Source organism: Rousettus aegyptiacus, unplaced genomic scaffold (assembly GCF_014176215.1).
Source record: "Rousettus aegyptiacus isolate mRouAeg1 unplaced genomic scaffold, mRouAeg1.p scaffold_m13_p_4, whole genome shotgun sequence".
Classification (NCBI taxonomy): Eukaryota; Metazoa; Chordata; class Mammalia; order Chiroptera; family Pteropodidae; genus Rousettus; species Rousettus aegyptiacus.
In genome coordinates, this window is record NW_023416307.1 from 16,531,539 (window position 1) to 16,557,951 (window position 26,413).

General features: G+C 40.0%; 2 pseudogenes; both read left to right on the top strand.

Moving 5' to 3' along the window:
- The first annotated feature begins 16,258 nt into the window (after positions 1-16,258).
- Positions 16,259-16,377, top strand: LOC118602579 (annotated as a pseudogene).
- Positions 16,378-20,882: 4,505 nt separating this feature from the next.
- LOC118602109 lies at positions 20,883-21,001 on the top strand (annotated as a pseudogene).
- Positions 21,002-26,413: the final 5,412 nt, after the last annotated feature.

Consider the following 26,413-nt stretch of genomic DNA (forward strand, 5'->3'; position numbering starts at 1 on the left):
CTCATGATTTCACAGTTCCACTTTCACCTAGATTAGACTTCAGGATTTCATTTCTTTTCCCAGAGCGAGAACTAATTCGACTGTATCTGTTTCTCAGCGTGCAAGTTGTATGGGGGCAGCGAACTTGAGTACATTGTATTACTAAACTATAGCAGGCAGTAAGTTACATGGAGAAAAACAAAAGCAGACTCTGCTGAGCAGGGTGTGTGTGTGTGTGTGTGTGTGTGTGTGTGTGTGTGTGTGTAAGAGAATGACTGACTCTACCTTACTCTCAAGGAGCGAATAGTGAAACATTTCTTAGGAATTTGTCATCATACATCATCTTTATTTTGTCTTTAGGTCAGCTATATAAAGAAACAAGCTCCACACAGGGGGAGGTAAGCTGAGAGAACACTGGTGCTCTAGCAGTGTGACACTTACCAAATAAACCCTGTTTCAGTAACTCTTAGCATTTTGCTTTTACATCCATGGACAAACACACCAGGGAGAAAATCAAACTCCAATATTTCAACCTTCTTTCCCCCAACTGCTGAGTGTTAGCAATAGCATCTTTTGTTCACAGAGTTCAAGTTTTTCAGGCAGAGGTGATGGGGAAAGGAGGAGGCAGAACAATGCCATAAAATAGACAAAAACCAGCCACAGCCCCAACGAAGTAAAGACTATGGGGGTGGGGTAATGAATGGTAGTTCCTTGGGAGGCCGAGAGTATTCCTCTCCCATCAAACCTATTTCTAACTAGTTGTTTCAGCCCACTCCCACTCCTAAAAGTGGAGCAGAATTTGAGAGATGAAGGCCACAGCATGTGTACTAAATAGGAAAGCACAAAACTCAGTAGCATCCCTGCCTCCTTCAGTAATGACATGAGCAATCATCACCAAAAGATCCTTAATAAACACTCATGTGTGTCACACTATCAAAAGATGTCGAGGGAATAAAATTGAAGTGACATCATCATGCATCATGGGATGGGAATTAATGTTTTAATTAGGTAGATAGGGAACCTGAGGTTCTAAGACTTTCTTATATCTTTCTTATGCCCACAAAGCTTCAAAGTCTCTGTGTAGCAATTCTGAGAACATGAAAGCTGCTCAAGGTCAAAACCACCCATTGCACTAACTCTGGATCTTTGAGAGCCTCCCTTTTGAATAAGTTCTCAGGCTCTAAAGAATTGGAAGGATTAAATTTTGTACCTTGTTCAGGAAAAAAAGAAAGGTCAAATTAAAATGTTTCCTAAGATTAATATAGTCATAAAAGTCTTAAATGTTATATGGTCTCTTTAGAAACGGATGCCTTTCACCACTGGAGAGAGAGTTAAGGAAGATATTTGCACTAAAAGTGACGAAAAGCAACAATTTTCATCAGAAGAAAAGGGACTCTTACTAGAAATTCAAGACTTCAGAAATATATAAAGGTCCATGAATTTCAAAGATTGCTCACCTTTAATTTTGGTGAGAAAACTAATTAGCTCTTGCTCAAGAGGGTTCTGTAAAACAAGGCTTTTTCAAGGATAAAAAAAAGTAGGAAAAAAAGAAAACAGTATATGGGAGTGGAGAAGACAGCAATTATACTCCTTAATAAAAATATTAGAGAGCAGTCTGCTCACCACGACAGATAGAACCATGTAATCAAAACTGTTATATCTCAAAATGGAAGCTAGCAGAGTGCCTGAAAGAAAAAATAGGAAATAGAAGCATGTGCTGCTCCCAAACATTTTTTAGGCTATCTCTTAAATCCTAGCATCTTGATATGTTAGCTCTAAAAGGAACATTAGACATCCGTCCATCCTGACTGACATACAGTAAGTCCGCACTAACCCACGGTTTTGCTTACCCACAGACAAATGAGGTCCAAAAATATTAAATGCACAATTCCAGAAATAAACAATTAATAAGTTTTAACTTGTGTGCTGAGCAGCATGTTGAAATCTCACACCTCCCACTTCATCTTGCCCGGGAAGTGAATCATCTCTTTGTCCAGCATATCCATGCCATATACACCACCTGCAAGTTAATCACTTAGCAGCCATCTTGGTTATCAAGTCGATTATCACGGATTACAGTGCTTGTGTTCAAGTAACCCTATTTTACTTAATAATGGACACAAAGCACAAGAGCAGTGATGCTGGCCATTCGGATATGCCAAAGAGAAGCCATAAAGTGCTTCCTTTAAGTGAAAAGGTGAAAGTTCCCAACTTAACACCGCATTTTATCATTTCACATCATCACAAGAGAAAGAGTAAGTACTGTATAATAAGATATTTTAAGAGACCACATTCACACATTTTTTATTATAGTTTATCATTATATTTGTTCTATACTATTACTCATCATTAGTGATCTCTTACTGTGCCTAATTTGTAAATTAAACTTTATCATAGGAAAAAAATATAGTTTAGTAGGGTTTGGTACTGTCTGTGGTTTCAGGCATCCACTGGGGGTCTTGGAACGTAGCCCCTTAGAGGAGGGGGAGACTACTGCACTTAGATGTTTGAGGCCATTTCCAGGCAGCCCAGCCACTGCTCATATACACCCCTTTTGTGAAATCTGTCTCAACTCCTTAGGCAGAGGGACAGTGGCTGTCCCTCTAGATTGAATCCACTAGATTCAAAGAGCCCTTTCTCATTTTCATGTTGTACTGGGTTCCACAAATTATCTTTTGATCCCACGCTTTTGAAATCTCGGCATTAGGACCACATGGGTGGCATGTCAGCATGACGCCTGACCTCTGTGTGGTGTACGCCAACCCATTATCACAACAGAGTGTTGAAATCTAAATCTTCAAATGCTACTGTCCTTCCTCTGGGAGTTAAGAAATACAGTAAAAGGATTTCTTTGGATTCCTTCACAGGCTCAAGGGAGCAACAATTTCCAAACAATGCCAGCAACGATGGTTAGTCTTGTCATCAGTCATAGTCCAGTGACACGCTGGCACAGTCCAATTGTTTTTGGAGTCTATCGAATATCCTCCTGGGTAAACAGATCAGGGGTAATTGGACAAAGAGATGAGGAATAATTCTGTTATTACACTCACACAACTACCATGGATCTCACAATCTGGTGCCTCAATCTGAAGCATCAGCGTCACCTGGGAATTTGTTAGAAATATACAATCTCAAACCAACTAAATTAAGTTCTGGGGATGGAGCCCAGCAACCTGAGTTTTAATAATCTATCCAGGTGATCCTGATGGCATTGAGAATCCCTGGCTTATTAGAAACAGAGGAAATAATATTTTCCAGTTATAAATATACAGCATCGGTTATAATAAATGTCTTCCACCGTTCAACCCATTTTATTCATTCATTTAATTCATTCAAAACTACTTTTACGCTTATACTAAATACATTGTGTGTGTGTGTGTGTGTGTGTGTGTGTGTGTGTGTGTGTGTGTTTAAGCCCCTCACGTGAGTCAGGCACTGCGGTGGATATAAGGGTAATGGCCCATAATCCAATGCAGGGGAAGATGAGAGACAAATTCATAAACATGAACAGCTCTGCCCAGAATGTCAGATGAGAAGTAGGAGAAAGTGCAGCAAGAGTTTGGCCAAAGGAGAGATTACAGAGTTTGTCGGGGCAAAGTTAGGGAAAATTTAATGAAAGCACAGTGCAGCTATAATTTTGACATGTAGTACATAGGAAAGAGAATCTTCCAGGCCCAGGGATAGCATAAAGACATGAGGTAGAAAAGAATAGAGTGTGTTTCCAGATAAGCATCTAATTCCGTTGTGTCAGAGTGTAGAGTCTGTGAAAAGGATTAATCTGAAAATAAGCCAGAATAATGGTGTGAGAGGGACTTTCGGAGGCAGGGCTCTGAGTGGGAGGCAGAGTTCTGGCTTCTGCGAGAGAGAAGGGTCCCCTGCGGCCTGTAATGGAGGCAGGTAGCACTGCCTCCTCAAGTTCCTGCTCAGTCTTTGCCATGTGGGGTCCCAGGGCAAACACTTGGGCTCTCTGAGACACTGTTTTGATAAGAGCAACACATGCATCTCCATTTTCATAGGTAATGAGCCAGGCAGAAAGGAGCCTGAGCCATTCGGAGGTGGAGTTATATTGCCAGGCCTGCCCCTGTGGCACCAGACATTTCTTCAAGGCTCTTGTCAGCCGGTGCATGAGATGCTATTTGTAAATTGCTTTTTTTATTCTTTCACATCAGAATCCTTCATGGTGACCTTTTTTTTTTTAAGTCAAGAGTAATTTGTACTTTGGAAACTTTTCCTGAGCAAGGCTATGTTTAAGCTTCCACTTTTAGACACCAGACTTCCAGCTCATTTCTCTCCACCCTCATCTCCTGTGTAGTGTCACAGATGGACTAATCAGTAGCCACAAGCCTCTTTAAATCCAGGGGCAAGAGACATCCATGACAGCAAGATGGGCCCTGAGGCGGGAGAGGACTATCATTTATTAACTACCTTTCTAGCTGTTTCTGCCAGTTTTATAACACTCGCTCTTCCTGACTTTTCTGAAGCTAGAAATATGTGCAAATAAGTTGCAAAAAGCAAAAAAAAAAAAAAAAAGAGTCAATTAAAAAATATGTATGTGCTTGGGAAAAAATATTTATCTCTTGAATGTTAGTTCTTGAGGCAAAGGCTATCTCTAGTTAATTCTGTTCAGCAGCCATGATATAAAGTAATGTGATACTTTGAGGGCCTCATTTAAGAAGCAATACAAAAATAGCTAAGGGAATGTAAATGAGTACTACCTCTATGTCCAACAAGTCAGCAACGCCCATTAAAACTTGAAATACAATGTGAGCCAAAGTTATACTTTTAGGACTTTATCTTATAGATATCCTTAAATAAACAAACTGGCTCTATGTATTCAATGAGATTTTGTGTTAATAATTTTTTTTTTTTTAATTTAGAAACTGGTTAAATAAAGCATAGCCATGGAATGCTTGGCAACCTAAAAGAATGTGGAAGCGCTTCGTGTACTGATGTGAAGAAAACTCTAACGCATAGTTTTTCACAAATGGAAAAGGCAGCACAGCATGGTCAGCATATTACCAAAACAATCAGGAAAAAGAATTTATATATATTTGTTTGCTTATACAAAAAATATGTGTACAAAAAGAAATATAACAAGGACAGGAACGTGGGGGCCCGGACATGGGTTGGGGGACACTTTTCACTGCATATCCTTTTGTTCCTTTTGAGTTAAGAGTTCCATCAATGTATTATCCATTTAAAAAAATACATGTCACCATAAAAAAATTTAAAAATTAAAAAATAAAAATAAAGTAAAATAAGAATTCTAAACAAGATTTAAAAAACAAATTAGTAACTTGAGAAATAAAATAGAAATTCTAATTTTTCATAAAATAATCATTCTAAAAGATTCAGTTTTGAAACTTTCTTTCCTAAAAGCACAACAAAACTTCTCTCTACTTTATATATAAAGAATACTTTAAAATCCTGCTAAGTAAAACAGGGTGAACGAAGTATGCTTCTTTACCCTTACCCCAAAGACACAAGGCCAAAGACGTGAGCCAGGAAGGAAAGCGTCACTGGAATAGTGATCATGAAAAAGCAGGGCAATGTGTGAAAGTTTGAAAGGGGAAGCTACAGTAAGCTGAGAATTTATTTCGATACCTCTTGTTTCAAAAATATCATTGAACTTGGTAAATTACAGACCACACAAAAATGCAATGTCCATAAAAATCAACTGATTGCTCAATAAAAATTAAGCAGTCACTCACTCAACAGACTCATATGATTTTATAATGAAACCAAAGAGAAAGTCATTGCATGTGACCTCATAAGGACAATATCATGCCATGTAATAAATAACTGACCTAACAATAGCCTTAGAGTAGTAGCCACTGGAAGCTCACGCTGCTGTTATTTAAGCTTTTGAATGTGGACGGACGTCACAGTCACAAAACATACTTGAGTTTTGAAACCAAACTTAATTGTACAAGGGACCAAAAGAATGAAATCTAGATAAGCAGCCCTGCCATGATCTGCTTAAGCTAAGGTTGGATTTCAGATCACCAGAGGAATAAAAGGACTATATATTCTTCAAGCCGCCCTCCTTACATATTATACTTCTCAGCAAGCTTTCGCTTCTTACAGAACGGTTGTGAATTTAATGTCATAATATACTTCCTGACAAGTGCCGAGAGATATTCTCAGGTGCTGCTGTAGGCCAGAATGATGGGCTTTAATCATCAGCAAAGCTAGCACTGAATTAACATCCCTTAATACCAGCTGACAAGTGTTTCCATCCTCTGTGAAAGTAGAAGATCTAGCTACTTCTGCATAGAAGTGACCTGATGAGAGGGTCAAGGTTTCCCTCAGGAACATTTTAGACCCATTCCAACATGTGCACAAATGGAGGATTGATGCTCAAAATTTGACCAAAGTTTAATATTTTTGCCTGGAAAAGATAAAGACATATATTTCAAAAGTTTATCTTAGTCATTTTTTAAAACCAGAAAAGCACACAGAGAACATTTAAATTTGAGCAAATTGCTTCATGGTAAAAGACCAAAAATAAACTGGTTGCAAAATGTATGTCTTGATAACTAAATCAGTTGACTTACATGGATGTAAGCAAAAATCAGTTAAATGTTAGAGGATACTTAAATAAGAAAGCTGATATGGCTATATTTTACTGGAAGTTATTCTTTCTGGCAGTGTATCAGTTAGAATAAGTTTCAGCCTCATGTAACAGAAAAACCAAAATAACAGTGGCTGAAACAAAATAATTTTATTTTTCTTTCACATAAAAGTAATCTAAAGACAGGCAATTCAGGGATGATGCAGTGACTCCCTTAGTGACCAGGGTCCAAGGTTCTTCATATCTCTTCCTCAACATCTTATCCATCCTAAGGTGCTTTCCAACTTCAAAGTCACCCATATAGTACTAAGAGAGGAGAGGAGGCATCCGAAAAATGCAAAGGAAAGGACATGCAGAAATGACCGACTCAGCTGGTTAAAGTCCATTCCTGACTGTCCTCCCCCCTCCTCCAGGACTCTCCAGCTAACATGTTTTCCCATAGCTACCTCCCCCACCTCAAGGCCTCTCCAGCTCATATCTGTTGATTCATTGCTATCCAACTAATGCTCTTCCTTATCTCTGTAGCTGTGTAGGAATAACAAGACTGTATAAAATTGCTTGTCGTGTTACAATCCAGGCTCAGCCTTCGGATAGGAATCCGCCGAGCGGGTGCCATCATCAATAAGTGCTACTTTCTGCTTATAGCCCCGTCTCTCCATTCAAGAATCCAAAACAGTGCTGATAACACCAAGATGGTAGGTTCTACAAGGCAAACGACCTGTAAATAGATAAGACCAGTAGTCTGGAAATTTCTCTCCCCTCACAGCTCCCCACCTGAAGCTCCTCCTCCCCATCCTGACTCATGAAGCACACATGAAACCTCAGACAAAGGAATCAAGCGCCCCTTGCATGGACACCGCAAAGGTATATAAGCTGTAATAAATCTAACCAAAGGGAGCTCATGCGTTGGGTCTGTTCAAAGCCCCACCCTCTCTGCCAGCATTAAATCCTCCTTCCTCTAACAAAGTTGTCTGAGCGTCCAATTTCCTCCATCAGGTGTCGCTTCCTGCAACAGTACAAGACAGTGGCTGCAGCTTCTGCCAACAAGCCCAACTGAGTGTGGGGGAGGAAAAGTAAAACCAAAATCTCCTCTCCAATCCAGAAATCCTCTCCACAAAGGTATTGATAAAGAAATAAGTGTTAAACAATAATGTGATGCACATCACAGGGAATCTGATAAGAGACTGCAAAGACAGACAGAAATCCCATCTTTCACCCACATAGCCAGAAGGAAACGACCCATTACATACATGTTCTCAAGGTAAACAACGACTAGACCTAAAGTCGGCAGAGTGAATGGCACCATTTTATTTCACATAATTCATCCTAAATTTACCTGGTAATTGAGGTGCCCATCTGTTTAGTTAATTGACTTTATACAAAAGAAACACAAACTTCCCACATCTTTGTGATAGCAGGTAGTTTTACAAATTGAAGCCAGGTCAGTCAAAGTTAGGCTCCTACCTCTTGCCGAAACTTGGAGATAGGGCACTATCCTCCTTGAATGTTTACAAGGAAAGGCAAGGATTCCCAAGTTCTTGTGAAAGGTATTCCTGAGTTGATAAGCTGACCAAAGCCCTATCTAGTTTTCAAAATAATTTATAAACACTTTGAAAAGAAGAGAAACTACTTCCAATTACAAGTTTTTAAAGACGATGCTTTAAGGAAAAGGGAAGGAGGGGAATCTCTTCCCTAATTTTCAACAGGGAGAATTAAGCTTCTTAACGTTTCATTTTTATTTATCCTTACATATATCAACAGCCTTTAAGGGATGGTCCCATTTACAATAGCAACAAAAATTATAGAATACCTTGGAATCATCTTAAAGCGAAATGAACAAAACCTGAAGGTAGAAAATTTTAAACCCTTTGGAGTACACAAAAGACGAACTGATCAAAAAGTTTTCTCGTACTTTGTTTTAGTATGAGAAAAAAAACTTACAGCACATAAGTGTCGACTACTCATAAGTTTTTTATCTTTTTAATACAATACATGACTTTTTTTTTAACGAGATAAGAACACTGAAGGTCATTTCAAAACAGTAAGTAGGCAAAAACAGCTAAGAAAACTGTGACAGTGAAGAGTAACAGGAGGACTGGCCCTTCTAGATGCTGAAATATATTATAAAGCCTTAACAGTTACAGCAGTGTCGTCTGGCCCATGGATACACAGATCAAATCACAGAATAAAATGTCCAAAAATAGACCAAAATACATAAAAGGATTAAGGGTGGTGAATCAGATCAACAAGGAGAAGGCAAGCTATTTGATATACACTACTGGGACAACTGGGTAGCCACTTGGAAAAGAAAAAAAAAAAACTTTAATATAATTCAAGTCTCACAATGTACACCAGAAAAAGTTTGTAATAAAATCAAAAAAAATTTTAAAAAGAAAGTTATAAATGTACTAGAAGAAAACAAGGAAAAACCTTTCTGACTATGACCCCAACATCCAGAAGTCTTAGAAGACTGATAAATTGAACCACATAATCAAAACTTCTGCACGACAAAATAAAAGAAACCAGAGAATCAAAAACCAAAAGTTTAGAAGCAAAATCAGAAGACGAATGCCAAATTGGTAAAGATATTTGAAATTTATTGTAGACAAAGACCTAATATTCCTAAAATATAAAGGTTTCAACAAATAAGCACAAAAGCAACAAAAATGGATAAAGGATATGAATAGATAATTCATCAAAAAGGAAATGTAAATGGGTTTCAAATATATGAAAAAAGGAATACAGGTTAAAACTGTCATTTTTACCTGTCAGATGGTTAAAAAGCCAAAAGTTTGATAACACGTGGTGTTGATTAAACTGTGGAAAAATAGGCACTCTCATACATTGCTGGAGGGGTTATAACTTGACACGACACCTAATGGAATGTAATTGGATGACATCTACAGGAATAACAAATTCATAACATTCTCTTTGAATTAGCAATTCCAATTTTAACATTTTATTCTACTGAAATACTTGCACATATGTAAAATAGTGTATGTACATAGTTACTCACTGTAGCATTTTTGTAATAGCACGAAATTGGAAACAATCCAATAAAATATTATGCAGTTTGAAAAAGAATGAGGAACTATTTGTGTATTGTTATATAATTATCTGCAAAATATACTAATAAATATGAAAAGAGATGTAGAACAATTCGTATAGTATGCTGCCTACAATTTATGCAAAAGGGGCAGAAAATAACATTTGTATTTGTTTATATATTAATAAAATTAATTTCCATTTCTCTCCCTCTCCGTCTCTCCACCTTCTTCCTTGTTCCTCTCTCCCCCACAAATATACAATAAAAAGTTCAGGATTAATTAAATAAATGTGGTTATTTTTTTGGAGGGAGGTGCTAAATGGGGCGACACAGGATGGGGTAGAACAGAGACTCCTCTGTTTACAGATTTTTATAGGTATTTTTAACCAAGCAAATCAGTTACTATTTATTTTAAAAGTAGTGTAGGAAGGGAGCCAGAGAATTAAACTGTTAAATCAAGCCACATTCAGAGACTGCAATGTGCTGATCGGCCCTGTAGCCAGGCCAGGAGGATGCCTGCAGAACAAAGGAAGATTTCTGCTGGGATTGCTAACAGCCCATCTCCCACACCTATGTAGGGGAAACAGGAAAAAAAGATGTAGCACAATTTTTAAGTGGCTGCCCTGTGCAGTCATTCATTCCCTATGGCTAAAACCGTGGGGAACCTACTGTTTAAAGGCTGGGAACTGCCAGCAGGCCTTTCGCGCTACATATTCTTACCTTTTCACACTACATACTGTTCTCCTTCCCCTTCCTGTATGCCCGTATCAAAGGAAATGGGTAAACAAGTCTTTAAACTACAACTCACAGGAACTGAAGAATGACATAGAAGCTAAATTCCCCGAACACGTCCCTCTCACTGCCTTTACTCTCAGCCTTATTTTCTTTGTATTCTTCACTCTGTCTCTCTCACTGTCCTCGTCTCTCAGGCTCTCTCTCTGCCTCTGAGAGGAGACCACACTCTGTCTGTGGAGTGTTGCTCCTTTTCTAATTAGCTTTCCTTTTGACTCTAACTTTGGCGTCTGTGTTGGATTCTTTCTACATTCTCCGCCAAAGGACCCTCTTCTCTCGTTGCAGAGCTTGGTAACCCCCACTCAGGGGAATTTGCCCTGCCCTGCATCAAAAGTCAACAATTAAAAATTTTCATAATAGGATCTCTATTAAGCACACACAAATTACGCCATAATTACTTCTGCTTTTAGTCAAAGCTGGAAAAAAGTCAATTAAAAATCCTAAGTGCCTATATTTTTCTAAAACATTTTACACCTAATTATATAAATGGCCACTAGTAGAAGCCTCAGGTCTAAAGTCTCCTTGCTGAATGTTTATCTGGGAAGCTCAGACTTGCAATAATATATGAGGAACAGACATTCAATTTAGATGATGTTTCCATTTAGTTAACGTATTTATAATTTACCAAATGTGATAAATTACTTTCTCAATTCTATCAGATGGAATTGCATTGGCAGAACTGATTTAAAAAAAAATTTTTTTTTTAACTGGCTAAGATTTGGCCACTCCTATTTAGAGTCTTCTCTGGGTAACTTCTATGAGATTTTTAATTTATGTATAAAATAGAAGGAAACATAAATGAAACGCTATTGCAAAGCAGCTCAGCATCTCAAAGATCTGGCAATTGATCTAATTATCATATTTAATAAAAGAGAGCCTTCTAAGAACTGAGCGTCCACAGCCTCACTCATATACTGTATAATTTAGGTAACTATTTCACAGTAATTGCTTGGATTAACCTATCTGACCATCTTTCCACACAAAATTTTTTATACCTGAATTTTTGTTTTTTTAGTCAATGCAAAGCTTCATATGAAAAATCTGAATGCAGTAGGGTGCCTGTGCAGGAAGCAAAGATGCTCGATGTGGTTTAAAAATAAATTAGAAAAAGTCACCCAGAAGCAATATCTCTTTTAGGAAACAGCTCGAGTGGTCTTCCTTAGTTAAGTAAATGATTTAAGGGGGAATAGGCCCTTATAAGAGTGGGTGAAGGGCTCCAGAGGATGAAAAAGAACCTTTTGTTTTTCAAGTAAGGTTTTTATTATTCAAGGAAACAGCAGGTAGCAAAAGATTTTACTTGGGAGAAACCAGTCTTTTTACATGTAGAATCCAGAGACTCCTGGGAGTGAGTATCAATAGTCCAACTGGGCTCGCAGAGGCTTGGAGTTAGGCTCGGCATGGGTCAACCAGGGTGGCCTTCCACGCAGTGACCTGGAGAGGAGGGTCAGTGTGACTGGGGAGCTGGGGTTTGTGAAGGAACTGGAAGTCACTGTTGGAGGTGGGGAAGCACTGGGTTGAGCACAGTGAGCCCAGATGGATCTGACCTCAACAACTGTGTTTAGAAAACAAGCACTTCGGCCCCGGCCCCTAAGATCGGCCCCCTAGGTTTGTTTCCAAAAATCAAGGTTTACGATGACAGCGCAAAAGCAACTGGCCATTGGAAGGCTGTGAGGATTACAGTGAAACTGACCATTCAGGACAGGCCCAGATTGAGGCAGTACCCTCTGCCCCCGCCCTCATCATCAAAGCTCTCAAACAACGGCCAAGAAACGGAAAGAAGAAAAAAAAATTAAGCACAATGGAAATACCACTTTCGAAGAGACTGACAACATTGCTCAACAGATGTGGCCCCGATCTTTCGCTAGAGAACTCTGTGGAGCCATTAAAGAAATCTTGGGGAGCGCCCAGTCTGTGGGCTGCTATGTTGATGGCTGCCACACTCGCGATGACATCAACAGTGGTGCAGGGAATGCCCAGCTAGGTAAGAACTACAAAGGAACATATTTCAATTAAAGATCATTTGACAACCAAAAAAAAAAAAAAAAAAAGGCATCAAGAGAACTTTTCGACCAACTGCATCATCGGACTCTGACGGTGTTTGGAAAGGCTGGTGTGTACAAACATGACTGATCTGTCTGGAGTCCTTAAACAGTTGGGCAGGTCCTCACGGTGCAGGTTCTAGACTTTCTATTGATAGAGCAACTGGATACCAGAGCCACTAATTAACAAATAAAAAGATGCAGGCATCTCCCCTAGTTCTGAGGTGGCAATGCAAAACTGAAAACATCCTATGTAAACTTCTGAAACTTTGTTTCCTTTATCTGCTCACTCACATCAGCTCTCTCAGCTGACTGTGGTTTTTTCTTTCCCATGTAGTGGGAAATGCCTTCAGGTATGAGGCTGGTAAAATAATTGTATCGTAGAATAAGCAATGTTTGTGACCCCAGAAAACTGAAGGGTGCATCTCTCTTCCAAGGGAATGTGCACACAATGACATTTCAAAGCCTGAACTGATTAAGACAAAGAAAAAACTATCATAAGTCTATAGGCTGAATTTAGCATCTATCTCAGCTGCCACCTTGATACCCTACAACTTCATTGTACCTAGAATCTGTTTTAATTTATTCAAATGTTTCTGCTCCCTGCAGGTCACCGTGGAAGTCTTTTAAAGGATCCCATAAAGAAGAGTCAACATATTACTGGGCCACAACTCATTTCCAAGCCCTAGGTCCTAACGATCCAGAGACGACTAAGACAAGTTCCTTCCCACACACAGTCTGATATTGTCAACACCATTTGTTCAGTTTCCTGTCTCCAGTCCCCTCCTTTCATCAGGATACTTCTCTGTAACATTGTTGGATAAACCCCATTTTACCTTCTTTAAGGCCAGGTGTTTGTGTAGTATTTAGAAGACCCATTTCCTTTAAGTACTAGAAACCTATTCGTAGTGCTGCCTGCTCTAGCCTACCCACACCTTACCCTCTTTGTCCCCCCTGCCGCCGAAGCCCTGGACACTCGTGAAGCCTGACTTATGTCTCTGACTGTGCCTTTTGTGCCATGCACCCAGCAGAGTTCCTGGCACACTGTTTTTCGTGTACTTAATGATTTCAATTGAGTTCCGTCGATGTGGAATTCTGGTTAGTGTTCCTGACCTTTCTCTTTGTGAGTCTGTTGATATGGACCTGAATCTTTGGACATTAAAACCAGACCTAATTTCCTGGTCTCTGATCCTTGCCTTCTATTTTGGTGTGGTATTTTGACTTCAGTTTTCCCTTTTAGAAGCAGAGTTTCCTCCTCCACCTACTTTTCCCCACGAATAAACATTTCTACACTAAGATACAATTTCTATACTCTCAGCTCTTCAAGATTGAAGTTTGTCCTGTTTCTTCTCAGTTTGTCCCATCTTCTTATTACTCAAAATTCCCCTGATATTTTTGAAGGTATCTTTCTGTAAAGCTGCTTTTAGAAAGGCAAGACAGTTAAAGTGTAAAAGTAGAATAGAATAAGATGTAAGTCATACATAGGAGAAAAGTGAATCCCCATCATCTATTAAAAATGATGAAGCATCAATAGGAAGATTTGGGCTACAGAATAAAAGCCTTGCCTTGATCTAGCTTACTTGCCCTACTCTGTTCCCCCATTCATAGTCCTCAAATTACTTGTTTTTCTTTTATCAAGGAAAATATCCATGTGATTATACAGTTATGTTATAGACTACTTTTGGCCACTTGATCTCTTTAATTCTTAGGTAAGAAGCTGCTACCTGTTTACCTCCTCTAAAGGTTTATTTCCTGAGTGATTTCCACTCTGGGTTTGCCATTTAATTAATGAACTCCATCTCATTCCTGCAGCCACGAGACCTTTCTAACCACCTGTACATTTGGTTTTGCCAATGCAAATACTTCTTTCCTTCCTCGTCCATTTATTTCTCACTAAATCCCCATAGGGCACAGTGATTAAGGCTTGGCAGATATTTCCTTCAAGAATAATTTTTTTAAAAACAGAAATTACCTAATTAAATATCAAATACTTCTAAATATGCTTTCTAAATAGATGTTAAGTTTTAGGGATGGCAGTAGTGAAAAAGAAAAGTCAAACTCCAAATTATTCCCAGTTATCTTGATTTCACATAGTTTTCCTCTGGCAAAATTTTAGAATTACAACATTTTGCAAATATGGGATGAAGGCCACTCTTAGAGATCAGTCAACTGAATCTTGTTCATCTTTGACTTGATCATTATACTATGCCTACAACAGTAGTCTAGTTTGATTGTTTCAGAAGTGATACATTTCTTAAAATCACAGTTCATTTTGTTACTAAACGAATATGAATAGTATATGAATATAAATAGTGCTGGAAGCCCAGCAATTCCAATTTTTCTCAAATCACCATCTCCCAACCTCAGAATCAGTTGTTTAACATACTTTCCACACAACCATTATTATGTGATGATTTGGTTCCGAGGCTGAGGGCAAAACCTCTTCAACCCTTCCTAGAAAAAGGCTACCAGGTAAATTCCTAAACCCAGAGTTTCAGTTTGGACTGTATCAAGTATGCCCATAATCCCAGAGTTATGAAACTCTGCTCTGGCATCAGGAAAAAGGAGTGACAAGATGGGTGAGTGCTGGCAGTGAGGCTAAGACAGGGAGAGGCGGCAGGCATGTAGAGGCCTGAGTATGAGTGACAACACAATTTTGTCAACTGGAACAAGAGAATAAGGAAGCTCCTGATATCAAGGAGAGACACGAACTCCATAGAAGCCACAAAACAAGAAGTGTACATAAAGGATGTTTGTAGAATGCATGCTCATGAGCGAGAGAGTATGCCTCCATTTGACCTTAAATGCTTGTTATGAAATATTTTGGGACTTTTCTAAGGAGAGAACTGCAATTGCTTGCTATTGCCGGAAACTGCCTTGCCAGTGGCCTGGCATCGTGGGAATTTGCCTGGCTTTTTGTGGCTGCCACCCAAAACTGGTAACCACTAAGTCAAAGTTAAGTATAAGCTCAAATTAAATTACTTCCCTTCCTTGTTTATGTATTTCTGCTAAATGAGGACATTTTAGTAATGATTTTATATTCATTAGGAGGATGGGATGTCACACAGCAAATCAATCACGGTCATAGTGAAAACACTGAGACATTATTCTATGTTTTTCCACAATCTACTATGTTTAGTTGAGATAAAATACTGAAAACTGAAAACTATTCTTCTAGAAAAAAAAAAAAGGAAAAATACATAGTGTTTTCAAAGGGAAGAGAATCATGATCGACATTCACAAAAATGGAGGGTGGAACGGTGGGGAGTATGTTAAGTATAGACATGTCAGAAGCTTGAACACAGGAGTGTTTAGAAGAGAAGAAATATTTCAATGATTCTGAATCCTTTCGGAATTGCTACCTACAATCCACAATTACACTTTTTGCTTCATGATAGGTTCCATCCTCTGAAAGCGTGCAACCTCTTCGTACACTCTATAGGCTTAGAAAGTAGATAATAACATGTATCATCATTATAATATCTTACAGAGTATTTTCACTGCCCTAAAAATCCCCTGTGCTCTCTATTCACCTCCAATCTCTTCTCCACTACTGGCAACCACTGATCTTTTTACTGTCTCCGTAGTTTTGCCTTTCCAGACTGTCATAGAGTTGAAATCATACAGGGTGGAGGCTTTACAGATTGGCTTCTTTCACTTGCAATATGCATTTAAGTTTCCTCTGTGTCTTTTCATAATCTGCTTATAATTTTGTACATCTGATGACTAGAAAAAAGTTCCCCTAAACTAGCACCTAACACCCTTCATTTCAAGCCTTCTTTCTTCTCTACCGTCCACTGACCTAGGGACCATAGAATTAGAGTTTGAGTCTACGGCCATGCTACCCTGAACAAGCTCTATCCTGTCTGATCTCGGAAGCTAAGCAGGGCTGGGCCTGGTTGATACTTGGATGGGAGACCACCTAGGAAGACCAGGTGCTGTAGGCATAAAAAATAAAAATAAATAAGGGATTATAAAATGACAAGGTCCTTGCAATTTGTGAGGGTTTTTAAGGGTTGCCTCACCTTAAAAAAAAGGAATTAGAGATTGAGTTCAGGGTAAGGGGCACCATAGGACACATTTGGGAAGCTATGCTTACCCTGGAACAGCTATCAGGAACCTAACCACATGTGGACTTGTGGACTTGACCAAGACCCCCCTCAATTCATTCTAGTACATCCCATCTGAATATATCCTCGCCTCGACTTCCCTCAGCCAACTGCCAAAAATGCCCCAATGTTACCCAACACGAGGTGAAGCATGATGAAGGAGTGAGAAGCGGCCAGAATAGAAGGAGACCACAGTGATCTGAGGGTTGTGGTTCCTCTCGTAAAAGGTACAGAAATACGTAACAAAGCCTGCACGTGGTCAGGGACCCTCCCCGAACCCAGGGAGGAGCCTGTGCTGGCGAAGTGTCCTGAAACTTACACTCCTTTGCTTCGCAATAAATCCGTCTCCTTTTTCTCACATGTAAAATTGGGATAATATTGGCCTACCTTATTGAAAGGATTGAGGGAAGAAGATATTCACGATCATTTTGAAAACGAAACGCTCCTGGGAAAGTAGATACATGCACACCTGACATGGGGAACTCTGTGGCAGACAGGCCTCCAAACCTATCATCTCATGAACGTAAAAATGAGCACCTTTCTAGTTTATTTCCATCTGCGCTTGTTTTCTTTTCCTTTTATCCTCACTTTTGCATTAATTCCGGTATCTCCTTCCCTCCATGTTGCTTATACATTGTTCTTTTTGCCATGTTTATTTCCCACTTTTCCTGTTCCCTCTTTTTCCCTCCCTCGAGTCCCTCATCTCCTCCTCAACCCCGTGGTTTGTGTCCACTTATGTTGCTGTAGAATTGCTCCCTTAACTTTTTCAAAGTTGTTTCCATATCTTTAAAACCTACAGATGCTGAGATAGCCATCAATCTAGGAGAGACAGGTAGCCGCGTGATGCCTGCCTCTCCAGATGTGGTTTCAGGGTGACCCTGTCTGATCACCAGGCTCAACTTATGAAATACAACCACTGATGAAATTCGTGGCAGGCAAACTCCCCACACGATGTGGGACAACAGTTTGATGGATGGGCCAGCAATGATGGATCACCTCTCTCTTCCCCTTAGTCTATGAATTTTGGTTCATGAATTTCCTCCAGCAGAGACTGAGTTGTCCCAGAGATAAGATAACACTCATTTGGGAGCTGGACTCTGGGCTTATTGCTTGCTTGTGGATAGCACCCTCATTACTCAGTAAAGTAAATTATTAATGACAATGTAAGGTTTTACTCCATTTCGGTGCTTTTTAAATTTAACAGACGGCCTGGCACATGGATCTAGATTCCTAGCACTGTAAAAAATCCTCTTCTAAAGTATGGACAAAATATGGAATTAAAGTAAAAGGGAAGATATATATATATAGAAGCTTAATAATCCTCTTTGTCATTTGTTCCTTCTTTTTGGGAAATAACTATTACAGCTCACTATAATCTTAATCCTGAGTAGTTGCTTTTCTTTAAATACATCATCTTTTTTTAGTATTAGGAAATGAAACTGAAATTTAAATATATAAAAAAAAAAACTGGGTGACTTTGATATGCCTGCTAATGTTATCTCATTAATCCTCATGGTGCTCCTGAAAGATGCATGCAATGTATTCTTATCTCCATTTTACAGAATGTGAAACCACGCTATCCCAAAGCTCTTTTACATACTTAAGATCACACAGTGGCTCAATAATATAGTCTGAAATAAAAGCCAACTTTTTAAAGAAGAAGGGCTCTGATAATTAATCAGAAACACAGCAAGTCCGCTCTTTGATGACTAGAAATTTTATCTGAAACGAAAGCTGATTTGAGCAGGAATGAAGTTGTCACAGCTGGTGATTTTATATCTTTAGGAGATTTTCAGTCCAAAAACCTATAACAAAACATGAAGCTCCTACTTTGATTTGCTACATCACAGTAAAGAAATTTACAAAAAAAAAAAAAAAGACTTACAAAGGAAACCTTATTCTCCCCTACTTATTTATGAAATTCAAAAGTTATTCCTATAGAAAACAGAATCAATAGACGCCAGTCAAAAAAGAAGCTGCAATGCAGAATTAAAGATTTTGTAAGCAGACAGTCGAGCATCTTGGAAATTAGACTCAGTTACCTCCTAGGGCTTGTCCCTGGTCCTGAAACTGACAGTGCCAAGTGTGAATAATTATAATAGGCACATCTACGTGAAACAGATGTGGCTAAAAGTCACCCCTGTATCCCCAGTACTTGGCTTAGCCTAATGAGCAGGTATTTAATGCATAATTATTGACTGTAAAGGGGGAGGATATATGAATAATCAATGATATTCAAAGGGGCCACTATCACTCTGCCCAACACATCTCCGTCTGCAGATGATCTTATTCCTGGAATACTTCAAGTCCTTTCCACTACCCAGTGCTTTTCCAACCAAGAGATCTCTTCCATCTACCTTCAGCAAAGAGAATTTCCCATCACTATGAATACCAAGCTTTTACATTTGTAACTGCCATCATGTCACGTTATTGAATAGATAACCACTACTAATTCGGTAGTTTTCCAACTTTATTGAGCATATTAACTACCGGGGGTGCATGTTAAACACAGATTCTTAGGCCTCCAGCAATTTTGATTTAAATGGGAGGGCAGCGCTCAGCATTTAAACAAGAACCTCAGGGGATTCTGGTACAGGCATTCCAAGGACCACTCTTAAAGAGAGAGAAAAAAAAAAAAATCTCCCTATAATAACCCTATTCCACAGATAAACCAGTGGGGGTTCAGAAAAGTTCTTGCCCAAGGCAGCTAATTCATTCTATCATTCAGTCACTTGACAAATACTTATTGTGAGTGTATATGCTCAGACACTATTGGTTTGTGCAGAATGGGAGCCTGATCTGGTCCCCAATCCATTGCTATTTCTACGCCACATGCTCGCAGGTGTTATGAAAGTTCCAAATAATACAGGAGATGGGCTGTGGGCGGACTCAGGAAAGGCTTCCTGGAGCAGGCAGAATATGGATAGAATTCCAGCTGTCAAGATGAAGAGAAGGGAACTGGGCCAGTGAAGATATTAATAACAGTGTAACGGCTTGTGTCCAGAAGTGCAGGTTGTACCCAGAAGGCCAGACGAGTGAGGCAAAGAAGGCGCAAGGATGATATAACTCAGGGATCCCACTAGGCACATTTCAGGGGACCTCAAATTCTTGTCTCCTGCATCTCCTAGGAAGTTCTCACTAACACATTCAAGTGTGTTGATATTCCCATTGGGAACAGGAAAATCCCACCAGCCCTCCCTACCCAACTGCCCTCTAGTCTCCAGTGTCAGCAGCCTTGTTCTGAGCACCTCTCTTCCCCTAGGATTTCCAGTAGAAATAATCTCTTCTTCACTAACAACTTACTGATGCAGAAGGATAGGAAATGAGATGGACAGGGATGCACACAAAAACTAGACAAGAAGTATAAATATGACCTGGGATAAGTCCTCAGGATGGTGGGGCCTCGTGAGGGAAGAGAAGCATTAATAAAAATGGATGAGCATGAAGTAATTCTTCAGGGCATGTTTGTTCTCAGCTCCAGCTGCATACTAGAAACACCTAAGTAGCTCTGAAAAAATACTGATGCCTTGGCATCGCCATGACCAATGGAATCAGGAGCTCTAAGGACTCTTTCAGACATTTTTAAAGCTCACCAGGAGGTTCTAATGTGCATCCAGGGCTGTGAACCACTGACCTATTAGGCAGAGCTTGAAGACAACGTATACAAAACAAATGTGTTGGAGCCAATGAGTTGAGATGCAGATGGCTTTAAGCAGATTTATTTCCACCTCTGACTAAGAGGTCAAGGAAGAAAGGCCTAAATAACCCAAACAACACATTAAAGGTGTGAGCCATCCAATCTAAGGGAGTAACACCTAGAGTTTTTGCCTGTGGAGGACCTGAAGTAGTAAGCCAACATGTGCCAGTCTAGAGAAATTGATTTCATAAACAAACAAATAAATCTATTATTATCTCCAATTTTCAAATAAGGAAACTGAGTCATGCAGAGGTAAAATTGCCCAAAGCTCTTAATGGGGCATTTGCTCAAAATAAATAAATAAACATTAATTCAGCTGCTGTCGATGCATGCAATTTGGTTGAATTTATAGGGCATTGACATTTTTGTAAGTCACAAAAAGTTGCACATAGGCAACTCTTCTATTCCACATGGCTTATCTTAATAAATTCCCATCTTTAGATGTGTTTCTTATTCAGTTGTTACTGCTCACGTTTCCACAGAATGGCTAACTGTATCTCGACTTGGTATTCCACTAGAACCTTCTAAAGACTAATTTAGAAGATTATAGGGCTACCAACCTTAGCATGAAGAATAGAGATTGACAAGCTAGCTTTCAGGTGTCCATAAGATCAGGGGCAAAGCTTGCAGTAAAGTAACAGAAATCGTCTACAGCCATGCTACCCTGAACAAGCCCGATCCTGCCTGATCTCAGCAGCTAAGCAGGGTTGGGCCTGGTTAGAACTTGGATGGGAGACCACCTAGGAAGACTAGGTGCTGTAAGTGTAAAATATAAATAAATAAAATTTAAAAAATAAGGGATTATAAACTGATAAGGTCCTTACAACCTGTGAGGTCAACCAAGGGTTGCCTTGGCCTGCCCACCCCCCCCCCAAAAAAAGTAACAGAAACCAAGCCTGTGAAGTTAATCTCTAAATTTTTTAATAAAAGTAAAGAAGAAGAGCAAATTTTCTCCCCTCAAAATTTCCTGGGTATCAGAATATCCTAGAGGAAGCTATGCTGGCTCTAACACTGGTTCTGTAGGTAAGACTATGCCAAGGGAGGTTTAATTTGATTGTCATCCTATTAATTTCATACTCCATCACAAGGTGCCAGCTTTCACTCAACCTCATCAGATTACATTCAGTCAGCTCCATGAGGCCAAGACTACCTGTCTTATTCAGTATTTGATTACTGGTGCCCAGCATAGTACATGGTATGAGGTACAGGGAGATAAGTATTTTGGAAAGAATATGTTTATAAAAGCATGAGTTGATATAGTCACATTACAATGGCTGGTTTTCTAATCCCAACTTGATGACTGGTTACGTGATAGTAGACGAGTCATTTAAATTCTCTGGGCCTCCTTTTTCCTCATGAGCATCAGGGAAGATAGTCATGGAATCTCTCTCCACCTCTGTAATTCCAGTGCACAGAAGAGAGTCGATTGGGTTAGTCTCGTGCAAGGCGTAGCTAACATTTCTGTGCTCTTCCCCTACTCTACTCATCGGTCCTCTCTAAACTTACCCAGAGACGGATAGGGATGCAAAATTTTAAACCAGATTACAAAGAATTTTCAGAAGGTTTCTCGAGATATCTGAATTTTCCTGACCATATGAGATTTTACAGTATAGCGAGAGGCTCATAGGGACAAAGCCTCAGCATGCAGAAGTAGGATTCTTTGTGCAAGTCCGATTCTATTTAGGAATAATTTCTCAATTATATTTCCTTTTATGAGGTCCACATTTTAATCACAGTTTAATGAATGTTCTTTCTCTCTTTTTAAAAACAATTGAAAATTTTTCATTAAAAAAATAAAGTGCAAGAACAGATAATGGCCTCTTCTTTGCAAGGTCAGACTTTTGAAGTTCTCTGTCCCTGTTGAGAGATACAGCCCCCAAAGGGCAAATGCCTTCTGTCCTAGTATTTCATTCCATTTTGAAAAAGGGAAGGTGACTTCAAATACCATAGCTTTTAACCCTCTATTTACCAACCTCTCCATTTTCATTTCTACAAGGTTTATAGCTTAGATAAAAAGGACTATAAGGGAAAGGGGGAAAAGGGGAGAGAAAACACAGAGAAAAGGACTTGGCACTCTCTATATCTACTCATCTAATAGTGAAAAAAAATCCTCGAATTCCAATGTACACCCTTATGCATGTCTAGGCAGAAAACAAAAAAGGTGTTAGACGATCTCTTAATGAAGCTTGAACAACATATTTAAAGTGTTAATACATTTTTGGAACATTTAGTTGTAGCACTTATGAAACAACTATGAAGAAAATACCGCTGTCTGGTCATAGTCTGAGAATGTCACATATCTGATGACTCCATGAGTTACTGTTGTGTAACAGATCAATCCAGCCTTAGTAGCTGAAAGTGATACTCATTTTATGATATCTTAAGATCTTGTATATCAGAATTCAAGCAGGACTCAGCTGAGTGATCCTTCTGCTCCCTGTGGCACTGGCTGAGGTTGCTCAGGGTATTTGGCTAGAGGACAGACTGAATGGAGGATCCAACATGGCTTCATGCACTAGTCAGGCACCCAGGCAGAGATGACTGACAGGCCGGGCTCAGCCCGGGCCACTGACCAGGGCACCTCTGCCGGCATGATGGTCTCGGGCAGTTGGACTTCTTACACAGATCAGTACTCTTGAAGAACGTTGTCTAAGAACCTGAAAATGGAACCTTCAGTACCACGTCATTTCCGCCACCTTCTACTGGTCAAAGCAATCACTGGGTCACATATTCTCAAGGCAAAGGGACATAGAAACCCCCAACCCCAACCTCTTTAGGTAGCCATCTTTAATATGCTACATCTGGCAAGGTTCCCCCAAGGCAACACTCCTTGGGGCAGCCACATCCGCAATTGGCAGGTCAACATCGGCTGCTGAGACCTACCTACAAAAAAGTACAGGAGGTCTGCCCAAAAGAGGGTTGGGAAACACCGACGCCAGTGCCAGGATGCAGGTGTGTGAATGCGAAGAGAAAGTTCTGTGCATAATCAGAAATCATCGGTTTGCAATGCTCGAGCTGGAAATAGAAACCTCTCTGAGCAGATCTGGTATGGATAATTAAGATAGGTGTTATATCGTGAAATGCTCATTATATTGTCCTTTGATCCTGCTGGTGAGGAAACTGGGGTCACAATTCTTTTCAGGACATAAGGCTCTGAAAAATGGAAATCGTGTATTAAGAGTTACCACCTTTAGAGATTTGTTAAAAATGATGACAGCTTTCCTACTTTGGAATTTAATAAAACAACTTTAACATGCTCTATGGGAAGTTTAACTTTTACACATCTTTTATCCTTCTACATGTAGTAAACGTGTGTGAGCCCTCCAGATTGCCTTCTCGTCCACTGGAAGTATTAGGGCCAATCTATGGTTCTCAGCTGAGTTCCTCCCTGAGAATCACTCTCCTCTGAAGAGTCACCTTATCCAGCTTAATTACTGGTCCTTCCCATACCTTTTTGATGACTACGTTGCAGTTCGATTATTCCTTGTGCGCAATCTTACCTCCTTCTCTCCTCCATAAGAGTCGAACTCAAGCACATTCCCCAGTAAGTTTTTGCACACACAAATCTCCATCTCAGAGTTTGTTTCCTTGGAAACTCAACCAAAAATATAACAGCAATTGGGGTGGCAACAGTGATAAGATGAGCCTGTGTCAACTTGGAAGCCCTGTGAGTGACAAAGCAAAGCCATACAGGGCACTCGCCACTTACACCTCCCTCGACAGGGAAGCCTAGACTGGCAACCACAGAACCAAGGGAAATGGCTCTGAGTGCTTCCTGGGGGTGAGCCTGTTCTTTATTCCATTCAGCTGTGTGCTGGCAGACTGCCTCTGTGGGGAAAAGGAAGTATGTGTTATTTGTAGCTTTTTCCAATTTCTTTGGTGTAAATACTTCTACCGTGTCTGATTTCAGGCTATTGACTTAACAACTGGGCTCATCAAATTGTTAAATTGTTTCACAATCAGTTCTTGGGGACCAGTAGGAGCTGCCTCCAGCACACCACTGCATGTGAGCATACTGTCCCCCGCTCAGACATGCTTGGACCAGCATGAGCACCAAACTTACTGGCAGAAAAATCTAGTATAGCTCTGTCAGTTGCCTAAGCTTGTGGCATGAGAATCAGAAAAAGGTAATAGTGATTAAACAAACAATCAGATCCTCTCTGGGTGAATTTAAGTGCAAAGTGTATAGAGAATGCGAGCAGCAGACACCAGGGAGTAGAAGCTAAGGCTGGAGCAGTGATGCCTCCGAGACCAGAAGATGGTGGAAACTATGAGCAAGGAGGTGGTAGTGAGAGGTAACCCAGCGCTGGCAAGAACAGAAGCCGAAAGATACTACAAGCGATGCAGAGACAGGAGGAGGAGGTGAGCTGTCTTAGTGGGGCCATGCAGTAGAGAGCAATCGCCTGGCATTGCTGACGCAGTGACGGTGATGAGGACTGCCTCAAGAGCTGCACTGAACTTCAAAAGCAAAATAGAGCTCTGCTGCCTGAGCGGACTGCCTATCCAGCTGAGATCCTCATCCTCCTTATTTTCACAGTTATCCTTACAATCAGCCCCCGTTATTTGAAGGAATCAGAGAGAATCTCTGGTGCTTGCAGTGACACAAGTTTATTAACCCCAGGTCACCATCTGAGTTGAGCAGCCATAATGCAAAAACAAACATAGTGTGTATGCAAAGGTTGTCGGCATCATCAGAAGTGATCCAGACTAGACAGCAGAATCCCTGTAACAACAAAGGGAAGATAAAACGATTTTCTTCTGAAAGTCTAAATCCACCAGGGCCACATGATTGTCACTCTTTTACTCTGCTAGTGAAGGAAAAAACTGTTAGGGACTTGGTACCACTCGTCATCAATTCAACAAATGTTTAATGAGTGTCTATTCTGAGAGCCCCACACTGTGTGGGGCTCTGGGGAGACAATGGTAATCAGAAACAGACAAAGACCCTCCACCATGGAGTCTATAGTCTAGTGGGGGAGATAAATAGTTGATCAAAAAATGTCCAGAGAAAACATAACTTGACTGAGCTAAGTGCTAAGAAGAGATATGTGGAGATGAGACTTCCCAGTAGGCTTGAAGGTATTTGGCTTAGTTGAGGAGATTGAAGAAGAGTTCCCTGAGCAGTGATAATGAACTGAGGTCTGAACAATGTGTTCAAGTGAAGAGAGGAGGAAAGAGTATTGAGGAAAAGCAGGAACAGCACGTACAAAGGGAGCACGGGGACTGGCAAACCTGTGGATTCAAAGCAGAGTCCTGGACCAACAGCGCTGGCATCACCTGGGTGCTGGTTAGAAATGCAGAATCTCAGGCCTTATTCCTGACGATCTACTTTACATGATTGCCAAACAATTTGTATACTTTCTAAAATCTGACAGACTGAAAGACCAATGTGGCTGGACCTAAGAAAGTGAGAGGTGGGGTGTGGTGTAAGCTGAGGCTGGACAGGCAGAGAGAGCCCAACATCCAGAGTTACATCAGCTGTGGTTAGGAGTTTGGCTTTATTCTAAAGGTATTGAGAAATCATGAAGTGCGTGTGTGTGTTTGTGTGTGTGTGTGTGTGTGTGTGTGTGTGTGTGTGTGTGTGTGTGTTTGGGGGAGGTAGGAGGGAATCTATCTGCAATGTAGAGACTTATTAGACAGGAACAGGATTAACATTGATTTGCAATTAGGTGGTGATTAAAACTGTCTGAGCAAGATAATGAGGGAGTGTGGGCTCTGAAGGTGGAGTTGGAAAAAAGGGAATGAATGTGAAAAATATTCAGAAAACAATGTCAACAAGACATGATGATGGTTTGGATTTGGGGAGGGGGATGATAAAATATAGGATGCTTTCAGATTATGCAAGTGATATTCATGGTCTTTGTTGATTTTTACTATCATATTCATAGAGCCAACATTTATGCCAGCAGATGCCCAATATTTATTGAATAAAGAAACGAGTGAACTGAATAGAAAGTTTGAGGTATAGTTTTAGGGAGAAGATGATGAGTTTGGCTTTAGAATTCAGGATAGTTAAGAGTTGAATCTTGTCTCCCTACAAGATATGTCAAAGTCCTAACCCCTGGTACCTGTGATCTTATTTGAAATCAAGTCTTTGCAGATGTAATCAAATAAAGATGAAGTCATTCTGCATTAGGGTGGGCCCGTAATCTAATGACTGGGGTCCTAATAGGGAGA